The sequence below is a fragment of the Gavialis gangeticus genome, unplaced genomic scaffold (assembly GCF_001723915.1).
Source record: "Gavialis gangeticus isolate Ggan-Ray unplaced genomic scaffold, GavGan_comp1, whole genome shotgun sequence".
Taxonomy (NCBI): Eukaryota; Metazoa; Chordata; order Crocodylia; family Gavialidae; genus Gavialis; species Gavialis gangeticus.
In genome coordinates this window covers 115,125,650-115,141,489 of record NW_017728992.1, presented here as the reverse complement: position 1 = coordinate 115,141,489, position 15,840 = coordinate 115,125,650, and the positions used below count along the sequence as shown (strand labels likewise).

At 39.6% G+C, this 15,840-nt stretch overlaps 1 protein-coding gene and 1 long non-coding RNA gene across 2 annotated transcripts in view; one reads left to right on the top strand and one right to left on the bottom strand.

Moving 5' to 3' along the window:
* Window positions 1–15,840, top strand: part of PXDNL (peroxidasin like) — a 407,402-nt gene that overhangs the window by 109,676 nt on the left and 281,886 nt on the right. The gene's annotated exons all lie outside the window — the stretch shown is intronic.
* LOC109304509 lies at window positions 1,853–12,032 on the bottom strand. The gene is made up of 3 exons (XR_002099408.1): window positions 11,945–12,032; window positions 7,446–7,449; window positions 1,853–1,864 (listed from the first exon to the last, which is right to left on the bottom strand). It is a non-coding gene; the product is annotated as an uncharacterized LOC109304509 (long non-coding RNA).

The window sequence follows — 15,840 nt, the reverse complement described above, 5'->3', positions numbered from 1 at the left end:
GTGTGTTGTTGCTTTTCAAAAGCAGGAGAATGTTCTTGGCTCTGAAATTAATTAAACAATAAACTAGTTTTGGTTGCTGAAGTGGTGAAGCGGAAGTGTTTGCCCATAAAAGCAATTTATTATAGATATACTGCCACTTCATGAGGAGCACAACAATTTCTTACAAATGAGGAGCATGCGATTTCTCAGTTGCATGCAAATATTAAATCTGGCTCACATAAAAGTTCCTTTTTATGTAGTAATAAGATGAGCAGGATTTGGCTGTAGAAAAGTAATGAATGTGGAATTTTAAAGGTTTAGTTTTAGTTTAGTTTGGTTTTTTTTGATGAGATGGTTAAACTTTAATAGAGCAAACCAGAGTGACAGATCTCCCTTTTGAAATATCAGTGCTCTTGCTGGGTAGGCAGTTGGACAAAAGTTAAGACATGAATTGCCTAAACGTACACTTAGCTGTTTTTAGATAGCTGGTATCAAAATACTGGCAGCATAGTAATGGGTAAGCAACTAAGCAATTGCTGGATACTTTTAGGAACTTTTGGAAAGATTCATGGACAAATTAAAAGGCAAAAAGGCAGCTTAGTTGACTTGAATGACTGTATATGCTTACTTTTTGTTTATAGTTGTTTTTAGTTCCTTAGTTTTGCTTCAGTAGTGAATATCTGCATTGCACCAGTTCTTATGGGTTTGCTGGCTTTATGAGAGAGAACGAACCCCGTCTTTAACTGCTTGGTAGAGTTACTGCACAGTTGTGTGCTGTTAGAAGTCTACTTAGGATCTTCTCAAGACTGGGGTAGTGGGATTCTTAAAAGATTAGAAGGAAAACAATAATGTAATTTCATAGAAACCCTTTTACACCTGCCAAGCAGTAGTCCCAAATCCAGGGACTGTTTGCTTGTGAAGTGGCGGTGTCAGATTAGCCAGAAAGAAGCTAGCAAGGGTCAGATGCTTCTATCTGGACTTTCAGTCAGTTGGTGACTTGAATAGATCAAGTAACTGCGTGAAATGATATTTCTTAGTGTGAGCAGTAGTTGAAAGAAATGACCGTATATGAAAATGTATAAATAGGAATCTAGCAATGTGTTGAGACCTGGTTATTACAGGGCTCTTCTTGCGTCTACTTACGGATGCCTGTAGATGTGCAGGGAGGCTGCACCGACACTGTAATTACAGTGCATTGGAGCGTACTCGTTTAATCAAGTTTGCATGTTAATTAGCGTGCTCCCGCAGCCTGTGCGTCTCTTGTATCGGCATCCCCATGCTTCATAGTGGTGGCAGGGGTGCTTTAACTAAAGTTCGTCAAACAAGCTTTAGTTGAAGCACCCTCGCCGCCATTTGGAAGTGTGGGGACACTGATGCACAAGATGTTGTGGGCGTTTTAATTAGAGCAGCTCTCAGAGCCACTCTAAAGTGCTTCCTTCCTCCGCCCCCCAGCTGCACTCCCAGAGCACATTTAAAAACACCCTAAGTCTCCTGCTCATCTCAAAATTAGGTTAGCCAAAGAACTGGTATAGCTTTTCTTATCGGTTTTAAAGCGCGAAAGTAAAATCAAGGCATGTTTATAATATAGGCTGTTAATAGATTGTGTGGAATGTTTTTCAATGATCCTTTATTAAAGTTATGGGGAAAGCCATTCTAGCAGGCAAGTGTTGTTGACTGCAGAAGAAATCATTTATTGAGTTGAATAAAATACATTCCAAATGAGAGAAAATCATAGACTTGTAGGAAATTAGTGCTAGATGCAACACCATCAAGAAGTCATCTGGTGCAGCCTCCTGCTCAAGGCAGGATTCACCCCTGTCTAAATGATTCCTGGTAAGTGTCTAACCAGCTCTTAAAAAGAATCTCCAGGCAATTGATTCCAGTGCTCAGCACATTCATAGCTAGAAGATTCTTTTTAATGATCCTAATTTCCCTTGTTGCAATGTAATACCATTATTTGGCAAAAATGTGATTTGTCTTATATCTCTGGCAGATTTAGACAGTCTTTGGAACATTTAAATCACCAAGGGTATGTGCATGGAAGACCATTTCACCTGTGCTGTCATTTATTCTGTTGAAAAAAGCTACCATGACCTAACCTGTTTTTAGCACCAGGATGATTTTGATGTTTGATGTGGTGGTAAAAAAGTAGCTGTGGAAATCTCTGAACTGGGACTCTTATTAGTATTGCCAGCATTTACTCTATAGAGGGTGAGAAGTTCCTTTATGGTGGATAAGGCTCAAATTTACAAAGAAGTGTAAGCATGTTTTGTAATAGATTCCTTATCTATAATAGAGTATATCCACTGTATATACTTTTGAGAGACAGGGTTGCCTGGAAGTGAACTGTGAACTTTAAGAAAAGCAAACAAACAAAATGAAACCAAACCTCAAGCAAACTAACCTTGAGACTGGAAGTACATTAGTTGAAGAAACCTGAAAGGTTTCATTAAAGCTATTTTTCAGGCTTCTGTTTTACAGAGAATTGTAACATGTAAAATATTGTTCCCTTGGCAAGAAAAAAAACACTTTCAGTACTGTGAAATACAGCCAAGTGCAGAAAGCACACTGGGGTAAATTAACTTATGATGTGTTTATTTTATTGGTACCACAATGGCAGTACACAGAGTGAAAAACAGAATAATTTCCTAGGGATTTGAAAGGTTTAATGGAGTGGTGCCAAGGAATCCGTTTTTTTTCATTTTTTTAACATCCTCTCTGAAGTAATTTTGGCTCTGTATGCAAGTGAGTTTAGCATCCATGTCAAATGCATGATTAGTGTTATAAATAGTAATATTACTTACAGGTGGGGAAAGGGGTTGATTTTTTTTTAAAGTTCTAAGTCGTTGAAAATATGAATAAAATGGATTAATAAAGTAAGTTGCTATAAAAGAAGCCATTTCTTTGCATAAAGTGGGATATTTACTAGAAAAAAGTGTTTCAAAATACATTACTTAAAATTTATCTACTTCATCTCAGAAAACAAGCCAATGTTTAGGTCTTGGAAATGCAAAATGCATATATAATAGCTACGACTCGTCCAGTACATCTATTGCTTGCATTTTAGCAAAATGTCTGCATAGATCAGAAATATCATTTTGAAATGTGGTATTACTTACTACATTCTTTAAAGCATTTCAGAGACATTCTTCCACAATAAACCCAGTTTAAATTAAAACATGCATCTAAAATAAGATTTAACCTTTCAAGTGATCAAACTAAAACTTATTCTTTTGTTGTAGTCAGTTTACCCTTATTTAGAAAGGCTGCAAAGTATTTTAGTCTTGTTCTACATATGTAATTTCCATTGATGTCAGATGGCGTACTGCATTTAGTATATTTCCCTTAATCGCTAATAGTGCCTTATTTTTTTAATAACATTAGACCTGTTTTGACTAAAATTATATTTACAGAAAACCCAGTACCGTGTTCTGATTTGTGTTCGATCACAAACGAACTTCAGAATAGTCTTTTCCTAACTCTACTAGAGGCATTAAATAGTTCAGTTGTCTGAACTGAATCAACAGTGTTGGCAGCTTTCCAGAGCTTCAGCTTTTCCAGAGTTTCAACGTTGGAAAATTTTTAATTTGCTGTGTGTTATTGTTTATTGAGATGTCTTAGCAAAAAGCCGCCTCTGAGGATGAAAATGAAAATAGCACAGATATGATGAGTGTAAAGTACAGGTGAAATGTTGAAATATTGGCTGTAAATCACTTGTCACTGGAAATAAGCATGTTGTACTGTATATCCTGACTGGATTCTAGCTGCATTTCCCATCTTGTTTTGTATTTTAGTCTACAAAGCATTATTAAACAGTTCATAAGTTGATGTTATTTATTTGCCAGTCATAAACCTTAAAAACCTATCGATTCCCAAGCGCTTGGAAAGTAGGCAAATGGCTAATTTTAATGGGTTCACTGATGCCTTCTAGGCCCAATATTACACAGACTCTGGCTTCTAGGAAGCAGGCCTAGGTGTGAGGCTTGCTTTCTGCTATGAGTTTTGACTGACCTCACCTGTCTCCTGGATGCCTTAGGCTCTGAACTGGTAAGCGGGAGATTGGGTATTCTTGCATTTTTCTGAGCCAGAGTCTGCAGCATCTTAATGAAGGAGAGCAGGTCAGCTATTGATGGACAAGCTGGAAGCAAGGGGCTAGTTGCACATATTTTAGTGCTAGAGATACTTCAGCTAGTTATACTGAGAATGAGAGGAAGACCAGCACAGTTGGAAGAGCTTATTTCAGAGAATGGAAGGAGCCAGTCGCAAGCTAATTCAGTGCATGAATTAAAGTGGTGATGACGGAAAACAGAATTAGTGCTCTCCTCCTTAAGGCCATTTATTGAAGAAAGGAGTTGTTTGTAGGCTCCTAACTGGCTTTTTTTATATTGGTATACACCTTTAACAAAGGGATCTGAATCCATGGGTTAAAAAGGTAGGCAGAGTTCCTATCCGATGTGTTTGAAAACAGTAAGAAGAGTGTATAATCTAAGGTGGATGATTTCGATTTGTACTTACAGACTTCATTCCTTTAAAGGAAACAACTCCATTGTTTAAATTTAGTATTTTAAAAAGACCTAGAGCTGATATATCCTCTTATGATATAATTAAAACATGTCTTCTTTAAAGAGGAAACTAATTATCTTTGACTGATTAAAAGCAAGCAAACCAAACACAATTTTGCTGCTTTTGGTTGTTGCACTTGGAAAAAAAACGATCAAAGCTCCTTCATTCATTTCTTGCTTCCATTTGTTCAGCCAACAACATTGATCAAGAATAAATGCATCTTTCATTTCACCGGGCAAGAAAGAATAGACCTGGTATTCACAACTGTTTTAAATTATAAAGTTCCACTGACCTCAATAAAAGGTCTAAAATTTGATGGCATGATGAAGGTAAGAGTTGTTAGGTTTTTTAAATAATTTGGAACTAATTTGCTAAGAGCTTTAATTTTCAAAGGGACGGAAAACCGGTGCTAGAAAAAGGGGGGAAAGGTCTGGCTTAGACCTGGATTATGATGTGTCTGCCACATTGGACTACAATCAGACTGGTTATTTATTGGCAAATATGAAAGCCTTTTGATTTCCAACACAGAAGATATTGGCTACTACCATTCCTGGAGAAACTGGATCTGCTGCCAAGTGGATAATTAGTTGCTGTAAGTGAAAAACACAGTCACTCTCCTTGTTGGCTAGACAGTAGAGCTGGGTAAGCTATTTGTTACAATTCATTAGATTTGGGCTTTAGAGCTGTCATCAAAATGATTCGTAGTTTTACTTATTTATTCCTTATTCACAGCAAAAAGGTTGTGCAAGTTGTTTAGTTTTGCTGCTAAATTATTAGGCTTTCCAACATTTTATGAATTGTTCACAGCAAAGATTGAGTGTAGTCATGAATTGCTCTCTGTGGTAGACTTCCCAACCTGCAGTGCACAGTGTCTGTTTCCTGACCAGATAACTTTACCTGCAGGAACAGAAGGCATACATGAAGAAATTGAAAATGTCTAGGAGAGCACTTTAAGTTGACCTACATGGAAAGATGAAAAAAAAATTGCACAGAACATTTTACGGTGCAGATGTAGACAGTTACAAATCTCCCAGAACAGTGATTCTCAGCCAGCCTTCCACGGCACTCTGGGGTGCTGCGTGATCTTTGTAAGCACACTGCAGAACGCAGCACAATATATTAGCACTGATACAAATGCCTACATGTGATTCACAAGATAAAATTGGAGATTTCAGGTCAGAATCATAGTGTCAAAAACAGTTCTGACTTGTTGTGGTCCCTTTCAGTTTTTGAAAGACCACAACAACAGAAGAATAATAGAAAAATGGCTCTGTAATTTTTCCATCCATAGTCAAAAATGAATGAAAACTAAGAGGTGGCATTTTCTGAAGTGTGTCTTGAGTGTTGCAAGTGGTGCCTTGAGTCTTTATAAGGTTTAAGAATCACTGGGTTGGAACAGGGGTGCTTGTGAGGAGCTCTGCAGGCTGTGGTCCTGTGTGCTAGGTGCTGTACCACCCTGTGAGCTGTGCCCGATCCTGATATGTAGGGCTGGGCAGAAGTGTGGTGGTGCCCTGGAGCCCTGATCCTGGTGTCCTAAACCTGGTAGAGGCAGCACTGGGTCCCAGAGCCTCATTTCCAGCATGTGGGCTGGTCAAGGGCAGCATGCTTTGGATCCAGGCATGTGGGCTCAATCCTGGTTATTGGAGTCCAGTTTGGCCCACAGACTGGCCCTGCACCACTTACGTGGACCACAGGACCAAAAGATTGAGCACCACTGCCTAGCATGTTGTGGTAATTCTCTAGTGCCTGAATTCTTGCATGATTAGTCTTTACTCACAGAAAACAGTCTCAGAGGATGCTCCTGAGGATTGAACTAGCCATGAAAAATTGCTTTACAGCATAAAGTCCAAATTTAGTTTTCCACTAAAATAAGGTTTTGATGGGAGATTTGAGCATGCCTACTGGTGAGTAATACTTGAAACTTGTAAATTTGCCTTCTTCCATGTTTTCTCATAATTATTAAGGATAAAGAAATGAAAATGCTACCATTTGTTTCTTTTGCATGTTTTGTTTTTACTATGTGGACAAGTTGCTGCATTCTGTTGATCCTTTCCTTCATTTGTCAGTTCACAAAAGTTATAGAGGACTGCCTTAAGTTGAAAAAGGTTGACAAGCATTGACTTAAAAGCTCTGCTTCCTGTAGTCTCTTCAGAGCATCCGATTTAAGCCACTGCTTCAAAGTATGTATCCTTGATTTAGTTAGTCTGTACTATAAGATGCAAATCTACCCTGCATTCTGATAATTTTGGTCACTTGAAATATCTATGATGAAATTATAATGCTTTAAGAATTTTACGATTTGCTATGGTATTTTTCACTATGTCTGTGGGGTGGGGAACGGGGAAGGGTTGTTGAATGAAGGCATAGACAAAGCCTTATTACATTTCAGGGGATCATAGGTTAAATCCTGGCCCTTTGAGGCCATTGGGAGTTTTGCCGTTGACTTGAATGAGGCCAGTATTTTACCTTCTTTCTTCTTTCTCACTCAAAGGGTGAGAGGTTTTCCTTCAACATTTCCAATAATCCATCAACAGGTTCTACATCTCCCAAAATACAAGATTTAGTATTGTGCATTAGTTTGAGCTTGGCAGGAAATTTATCATGGTTCTTTCCCTTCCTGCCTCAAAGATTGCTTTAATGGGAAATGCCTTTTTTCTGGCCAGGGTAGCGCCATTCATGTGTAGGAAAAAAGAAACTTAGTGCCTTTTATCTATCTCTTACTTGGCCTGAGCTGACTTTAAGAATTCTCTTATGATCATACAGACTGGCAAATAGTATTAAGACAGTTCCACTCTTCTTACCTTTTCCTCTTGTGGGATGTTAGTAGCTTTTTCAGTATAGAAGTTAGATTTGTTTTAATGTCTCAGTAAATTAATGTAGGTATTAGTTTCCATGAAGCTGACTTAACTCTTACATTCTTCTGGCATTTTCTTAACATCTTTATACTGCTAGACTTGAACTTAATATTTGGGAGTCTTAGTTTTTCTGCATCTCACCTAATTATTTTGCTTGCTGATGAATGCTGCAGGCACCAGCCTAGAATCATATTCACAGATTCATAGAAGTTCAGGGCTGGAAGGGAACTTGCAAGATCATCGGGTCCAGTCTCCCTGCTCTGGGCAGGAAAGACTGCTGGGGTCAAATAACCTCAACAAGGTGTGCATCCTTTTGAAGATCTCCAGGATAGGTGCCTGCACCACACCTGCTGGGAGTCTATTCCAGAGTCTGGTCATGTGAACCATGAAGAAGTTTTTCCTTGTATCCAGTCTGAAACCTCCTTCTAAGAGTTTGAGTCTTGCTTCTGGTTTTCCCCTGTGGAACTTTGGTGAATAGTTGTTCACCTAGCCCCTGGTGTTCTCCCCTGATATATTTGTAAGCTGCCACCAAATACCCCTGAAGTCTTCTCTTTTCTAGACTGAAGAGTCCCATATCTATCAGCCTTTCCTTGTATGGCTTGCTCTTCAGGCCTGTAATCGTACAAGTGGCTTTTCTCTGGACTCTCTCAAGCTTCTCCACATCTTTCCTGAAGTGTGGTGCCCAGACCTGGACGCAGCACTCCAGCTATGGTCTCACCAATGCTGAGTAGAGCAGGAGAATAACTTGCTTAGTTTTGCTTGAGATGCGTCAGTTAATGCATGCCAGCATATTGTTTGCTTTACTTACTGTAGCATCACAGTGGTGGCTCATATTCATTTTATGGTCAATTATGACCCCCGGGTCCCCTTTGGATGTGGTGCTAGCTAGCGTAGCACCACCAAGCCTGTAAATTTGTTGCAGATTTTTCTTCCCCAGATGGAGAATTTTATATTTCTCAGTGTTGAACAGAATCGGTTCTGGTCCACCCACCTAACTAATCTATCTAGATCTGCCTGGATCATCCTGAGGCATGGCCGCACTTCCCCAAAGCTTAGTGTTATCGGCGAACTTTGCCAGTAAGCTTTTCACCCCAGCATCCAGATCATTGATGATGAAGATGTTGAAAACCACTGGTCCAAGTACCAAACCCTGGGAGGACCCACTGGTTACCTTCCACCAGGTCAACACAGGTCCATCTATTAGTACTCTCTGGGTCTGACCCCACAGCCAGTTTCCCACCCATCTGACCATTGAATTGTTAAGCCCATAGTCCCCTAGTTTTACCTTGAGAGCCTCATGGAACACCAAGTCAAAGGCCTTCCTAAAGTCTAAGTAAATGACGTTGACCTCATCTCTCTTATCCATGTGGGGAATAACTTGGTCATAGAAGGAGGTGAGGGTAATCAGATATGACCTGCCAGTGACAAAACTGTGCTGGCTGTCATTAAGAATTTTGCCTTCTACTAACTTATCACATATGGACTCCATCTACAAGTAGAACCGTCCATGACAATATGCTAGTGCTTCTGCCCCAGGAGACTCATCCCCTTAGGAATCAGTACTATAATTAATTACACAACTGCATACCATTTAGCAAATAATATCTTATAGTTTCAGACAGATTTTTTTCTGACATTTAAGTGCTGAAAAATGCAGTCTAATGTGTTTTTAACAGTAAACCCAATAAAAAAATGTATACAGAATGTTTTTCCCCACAAAGAAAGTTTGCCATAAAAATGGAGCTTTTGACAATAAAATCTGTTTGAAATTTTCTGCAAGTGTTTTGATGGAAGTGTCTGTAGCACTTGTCAAGGATTTCTTGCTTATGAAAAATGTTCTTTCTCCAAATAAAAAATGGTCGATCATGATATCGAACATATTTAATGCAAAAATTTTTTATAAGATATCACCAGAACCTTGAAAAATAAAAAAAAAACAGCCTCATTTCAAACCATGGGAAATTGAAGTAGTTTCAAAATATTCCACAATAGTTCTGTTTGTTTTTCATTTTTAACTAACGATAATTTGCCCTATGTGAAATTTCTTGCTTAAACATGAACAGGATTTCACTCTCAAACTTTTAAACCCATTTGGCTTAATTGAATAGGACTATATAAATGTCATTTTTCTTCCTTTTTTGATTGTTCTTCAAACTAAAATATAGATTAATTTAAAAAAAAATCCTGAAAGAGTGCTTTTGCTTTTGTTAGAAACCAAGGGCATTGATAAAATGCTATATTTACTTGAATATAAGATGAAATTTCTTTCCCCAATCAGCATGGAGAAAAAATCCCTTTATCTTACATTTACATACAAGCAAACCGTATTAAATACATTGTCTATTACTAAACTGCTACCATAAGCAGCATGTGCCCAGTAATGGAAAGGAACTATGAAGTTGACTAAATGCAGCGAACGCTGACTATGATTTAGAGGACACATGGCCCATATTGGGCAAACATTCTGATGGGAACTACCACAAGGATAGGTTAGTGCAGCCCATCTGAATAAGATATAAGGTAGTGTCCAATGTGTGCAGTCCTTCTCAGTGCCAACTCTTTTTCAGGTCTTGGTGAACCACCACACTGAATACATTTTGACTTCCTCTTCAATTCTACAGCTGAGCTGTGCCTTCCTTTCCTATTTCTAATGATTCTTGTTTCTTCAGCAGCCTTAAATATCTGGGAAATACTACCAAATGGGGCTCCAAGTATTTTGCCTAGGTAGAATCCTTGTGTTTCCCTCTGTCTCTGTTTGTGGTATATGATTAGGTAGCCCTACTCTTCATGAGGTGGAGCTAGACCAGGTGGCCCTGCACCTCATACGTATATACATTTTTGGAGGATCCCAGGACTTGTGACAAGAATATCCAGTTCTAGTGATGAGTGGGGGCCTAATTAGCACATGGATCCTTTGTAGGGGGTGTGAGCACATGTGCACCTCCAACCTATTGCCATGCTGGAATACCAGTGATCTTCCTCTTGTCCTCCCACTCTCCTGCCAAGCCTTGATGGTAAAATTCTTTCAGGAGGATGGATGGTTCTTTGGGGCAAAGGTCAGTCTGGCAGGGTCACTGGTCTTCTGCAGAGGTCCACTTCCCCTACACCCTTTCCCTTTCCACTCAGGCTGGTGGTAGAAAATCTCCATTGATCCAGAGTGGGGAATGCCTAGTAAAATTCCTTCTTGGGTTGGGTTTCACTGACCCTTTTTAGTCTATAGTTCCATGGCCTCTTCATCTTCTGGCTGAATCTGTCCCTGGTTTTAGGTCATCAGGTTATACCCACACATGACCGTCTCTCCATTCTTTCTTTTTTTCATTGCTCATGCACCTTCCTTCTTAGAACTCAAAATTTCTGTAACTAGTTCTTGGATCAATGTATTTAACTTTTCCATCTTTTCTCAGCCTTACTTCAGGCCCCATTCTCTTTGGAGGCTACCAGGTGCTGAGCGTAGAGCCCTGTATAACCACAAGTCAATCCACGGGGGATCCTTCTCTGCAGTTGCCCTTCATTTACACAGGTAAAGTAAACTATGAAGAATTTCTTAATCCTGGCCTTCAATGCATTTACCAAAAAAAAAAAAAAAAAAAAATCACTCGTTATTTTACCAACCTTATGGTTCAATTAGGCTGTTACCATCAAGCTCACACCCTGCTTTCTTTTCCCAGGCATACAGTGTAAATCCCTCCTCTGCTCATGCCATCTCAGTTTCCCTCCAGACCTTGTTCCTCTTATTGGGTCTGTACTCTCCCTTTTTCCTGCTGGGTTCTGCTGGCCGTCTCATGGGAATATCTGCCTCCTGGTCCCAGTTCTAGGAGTTTGCTGAGACACCCCACATTGCCCTGCCATCCACTTCTACTTATTTTTCATGGAAGGCAGGTGGCATCCGCGCTCGTGCCTCATCAGGGATCGGATGACTCAAGGGGGTTCGGCTGCTTGGGATCTTTCCTGGTTTTCACAGCTCCTGGTTTCACTGTATTGTTCCTGCTCTGAGGAATGCCAAATGCTGAATCTTTCTTTGGTGTCTTCGTTTAAAATACCTGGTCTCCTCTGCGGGCCAATCAGCACAGGCTCCCTGGGACACATGTTCTCATGCCCCTGGGGACCACTTGTTTCTCAGGCTTTCCCTGGACCCTCTTCCCCAGCATACCAGGGACAAGCTGCTCTCCTGGGCCCATCCCAGGAGGTCTCATGCTGGCTTTGCCAGCTTCATGGGAGTATAGCAGGGGCTTGACCACAGCCCCTGCTACAGGAGGTATCTGGTGTACACATACATACTGAGCAGTGCTAAGCTGTTGGTTCATCATGGCTTGAAACTGTTGACTCTGAGGGTTCCAGCCCAATAAACTATATGTCAAATAATGGGCCTTTTGTCTTTGGACTAATATCATGCGTAGTTTGTACAAAAAAAGTTTGTACTACATATAAATAGGTTAAAAAGTGCTGCTTAAAAGTATATTTATAGAATTCCTGTGCAGTAGTTTAAAAAGATGCAAAATGCATCAATTCTGTATGAAATAAGTGTATGGGTACCCATACTAATTTACTAGAGGTGCGCTAATACATCAGTCCATATAGTATTGGCACCGATAAAAGGAAATATTACATTATTGGCAATTACCTTTTTTTTTTGGCTGATGTTTCCAATAATGTCACTGATAAATGCCACATGTATGTATGTATGTATGTATGTATGCAGCTGCAACATGCATGCGGCCAGGAGAACAGAGTCTGGCTGGTAAATCTGTGGGGGAAAAGGAGCATGAGGGGGGAAGATCAAGCCCCTCACAGGGAGGGAGGGAGTAGGTCTGGGGCAGGGGCAGCCACTGCCCATCTGGCTTAGTCGGGGAGGACATGGGTGTGTGTGGGAGGGCAGCTCCTCCCTTCCTCACCATGGGGGCCTAGATCTGCCCCCCGATGCCCTTTCCTCCCAACAGACTTAACAGCCAGATGCTGCTCTCCACGCTGCTGGGCTGCATATCAGAATCAGATAGGTATTGGCCAATATGGCTGGTCAATAATTGGCCATTGGTATTGGCCCAAAAAATCTTTATCGGTGCACCCCTATAATTTACTATATGCAAATTCCTACAGGTCAGTGTTTTCAAATTTGTCCATCACTTCCATGTACTCAGGGAAAGCAGCGACTTGCAGTAAGGAGGGTGGAGGTAGGGGAGAAGAAGCTGCAGAGATGAGAAGTTGGGAGGCAAAGGGCAAGTAAGCTACCTAACTCCCCAGTTTTATTCTTCCTGCTATAGCAGTGGGAGGAGGGTAAGTTGAAGGCACACCTCCAAAAATTAGATTCTATATCTCCAAAAGTGTAACAAATTTATACATTTTCCAGATATGGAATCTAATTATTAGGAGGTTGTCATATTCAGGGTTATCTTATACTTGAATAAATATGATAGTATCAGCTCGAGAAAATAGTAAGCATTTTTATGTTGAACACATTGGTCACCATTCTCAAAGCAAACAGCTTAGTATCTAAGGGGAAATAGGTCAGCATTTACACCTCTAAAATTGGGACACTCCTTCATGTATCCTTTCTTGAGCATTCAATTTGAAAATTTAAGGCATTAATTCTTAAACTTTTTGCAAAGAATAGCTAAATGTTTAATTTCTTACTCCAAGTCTGCTAAATGTCTCTCATTGAACCTCATCATAACAAAATATGTATGAATTATTTTTCTTACTCTGTTGTAAATGAAGTCTCTTACAGCGTGTGCTTTAAATTGTAGACGTAAACAGTTTAAGGTTTCCAGTGTTATACATCAAGGTGCTATAGAGAAATATATAAGGTAGGTTTAAGAATTTAGATTTCTACCACACTGGATCGTTGGTAGACCCTTTCGTCTACACTGAGTCAATTCAAAGGCTCCTCAAAGTGTAAGTAAGTGGAAACTTAGGCCATATGTTTTGTTCTGATGCTTATTGTTCATTTTTCTTCTTTTCATGTCGATGAAGATCAGATTCTGATAACATATGCTCTTCTGCTCAAGTTCATACTGATCACCACATTTGGGATCAGGGAGGAAATTTTTCCTATAGTCAGATTAGCATGGTTTGTGAGCTTTTTTGCTTTCCTCAGAGGATGGGGTTGTGGGGAGAGAGGGGTACCATGATCTTCTTCCTTGGACCTCTTGAGCTACTACTACTTCCTGTTCTTGCAGCGGCAGGGCGTTGACAGTGCCCTTGTCCCATTACTTTGCCTGTAGCAAGATTTCATAGTTTTTGAGAAAAGGTTAGACCCTTCATTCTCAACCACAGCGCCATGAGATCCTAGGTGTGCCAACACGTCTACACTGTTCCCAAGACAAATCCAGAGATTTCAAATAGGAATTCATAGTGTAAAAAACATTCTGATCTGTTGTAGTCTTCCTGAGGTCTTTGCAACAGAAGAATTGCTCTATTATTTTTCCGTGGTCAAAAATGAATGGAAACTAAGAACTGGCATTTTCTGAGGGGTGCCTTGAGTCTGAAAAGCTTGAAAACCCCTGGACTAGACAAACATTTGTATTTACGATAGGGAAGAGCGTGGGGTTGGACTAGATAAACTCCTGAGGTCCTTTCCTATGATTCTACAAATCCCAAACCATATAATTAATTTTCGGCAAGGTGGAATTAATTATATTCTATTGTAACATTTTAGAACACCCAGAGGATATTCTAAAAAAATGTTTAGTGCCACATAAGAACTTACTGTTCAGTTCAAATAGCATTTTTTCACTAAAAAAATATGCTTGAGATTAATATATTTCTTTTTCTAATGAGAAATATTGCAGAGATCACCACTGTCATTTGAAGCCTGAAAAGTCATCCTAAACTTAAATAAAAACAGCTTAATTGTAACCTGTAATATAAGTCTGCTTATCAGTTGAATGCAGACTATGAGTAATTAGAGTTCAGATGTGTAAAAATCATTTATACGGCAAGATTTAAAAAGAAATATCCACTTTGTGGAAACACGTAGGCTACTATACATTTTTCAATTCAGCATTTAGCAGTCTACCCAAATATCCAGCTTAAATCATATTTTCTTCAGCGGTGACATATTGAGCCTAGTTTTGCTTTATTTGAATATGATTTAATATCTTATAAAATAATTAATATTCCCAAAGTATTATCCCGTGCTTTCTTCAAATACATATCCCAGCAATATCATCCTTTGATCTTTTTATGTTTGCATCTTTGGAATGTGCATCCTTACAAATCTCCATTTCATATGAATATTCATCAGGTACCAAAAATGAGTGCAATCTCATAATTACTATTATTAAAATAGTTATTATTGGCAAAGGAAAGAGCTGACACACCCTATTCATTCTTGGGTGTGACAAGATGAACATGATGAGTGATGCTGATCGCCAAAGAAGAAGAACATGTAGCAGTTGTATCAGTTTTGCACCCTACGATCCAAAATTAAGTATATTTAGTGAGATCTGTATAAGTTTTCCTACTGAGATTTTTTAGAAAGAATGGAATGAGACACCCTTCCCCCCCTTCCAAATAAAGATTAGTCATTAAAAATGTTTCTTAAACTGTTAGCAGCTGTCCTAGAAATAGAACAGAACCAGGCATTACAAATAAAAGGAAAGACTATATACTGGTTAAAATGTGGTGTATAGAATAGTGGCCTGAATCCAATAATGCTAAGATCTGTCTTGGCTTGCAAGATGTTTAAAATACTGCTGTGATATAATAACTGCAATAAATAAATAGTTTGACTGTTTATTTAATGAAATGCTAACTGCAGATGGAACTGCAGCTAAAAACTACAATGGAAACTTTTCTTCTATCTGTTAACTATTTTAGGCCTCATACAGACTTCATTTTCTCCTGGGATAGTGGCTAGTCTCCCAGGAAAAATCACTAGTGTACAAACGTTCAGGCTTTTTATCCCAGAGTAAAAATGGCTTTTCCAGGAGAAAAATACCCTCGGAACAACCAAGATTAAACCACTCCCAGGAGAGTTTCTCCTCGGAGAGCAAATATCTACATGCTGTGGCTTCTCTCAGACGAGAGCATGTTCCTCCAGCATCCCTGCCCTCCTCCTCCTTCCCTATTCCAGGAGACAGTGTGTTGTTGCTTGTTGGATTCTGCTGCTCTAGCAAGGAGCAGACCATGCCTTCTTTACAGTCCCTACAAGCTGACCATGGACAATCTGGGTCAGCCAATCAAGGCACCCCTGTGCACGGCTGCCATCAGTCACCAGACATTCTAAGGGAGCCTGCAGAGCATGCTGTCATAATAGGAACCTAATATAAATCAAGTGTATAGCCATATCCCTGCTCCCTCCCCTCAATGCACAGTGTCAGCATCTGGAACTCTTCACTCTTCAGGGCCTTGGCATTTGAATGTCTGTATATGTGGCTCTGGGTAAGTTTTTCTACTAGGTAAACAAAAACTGGGAGAATTCTTCCAGATTATTTGAATATGTGTA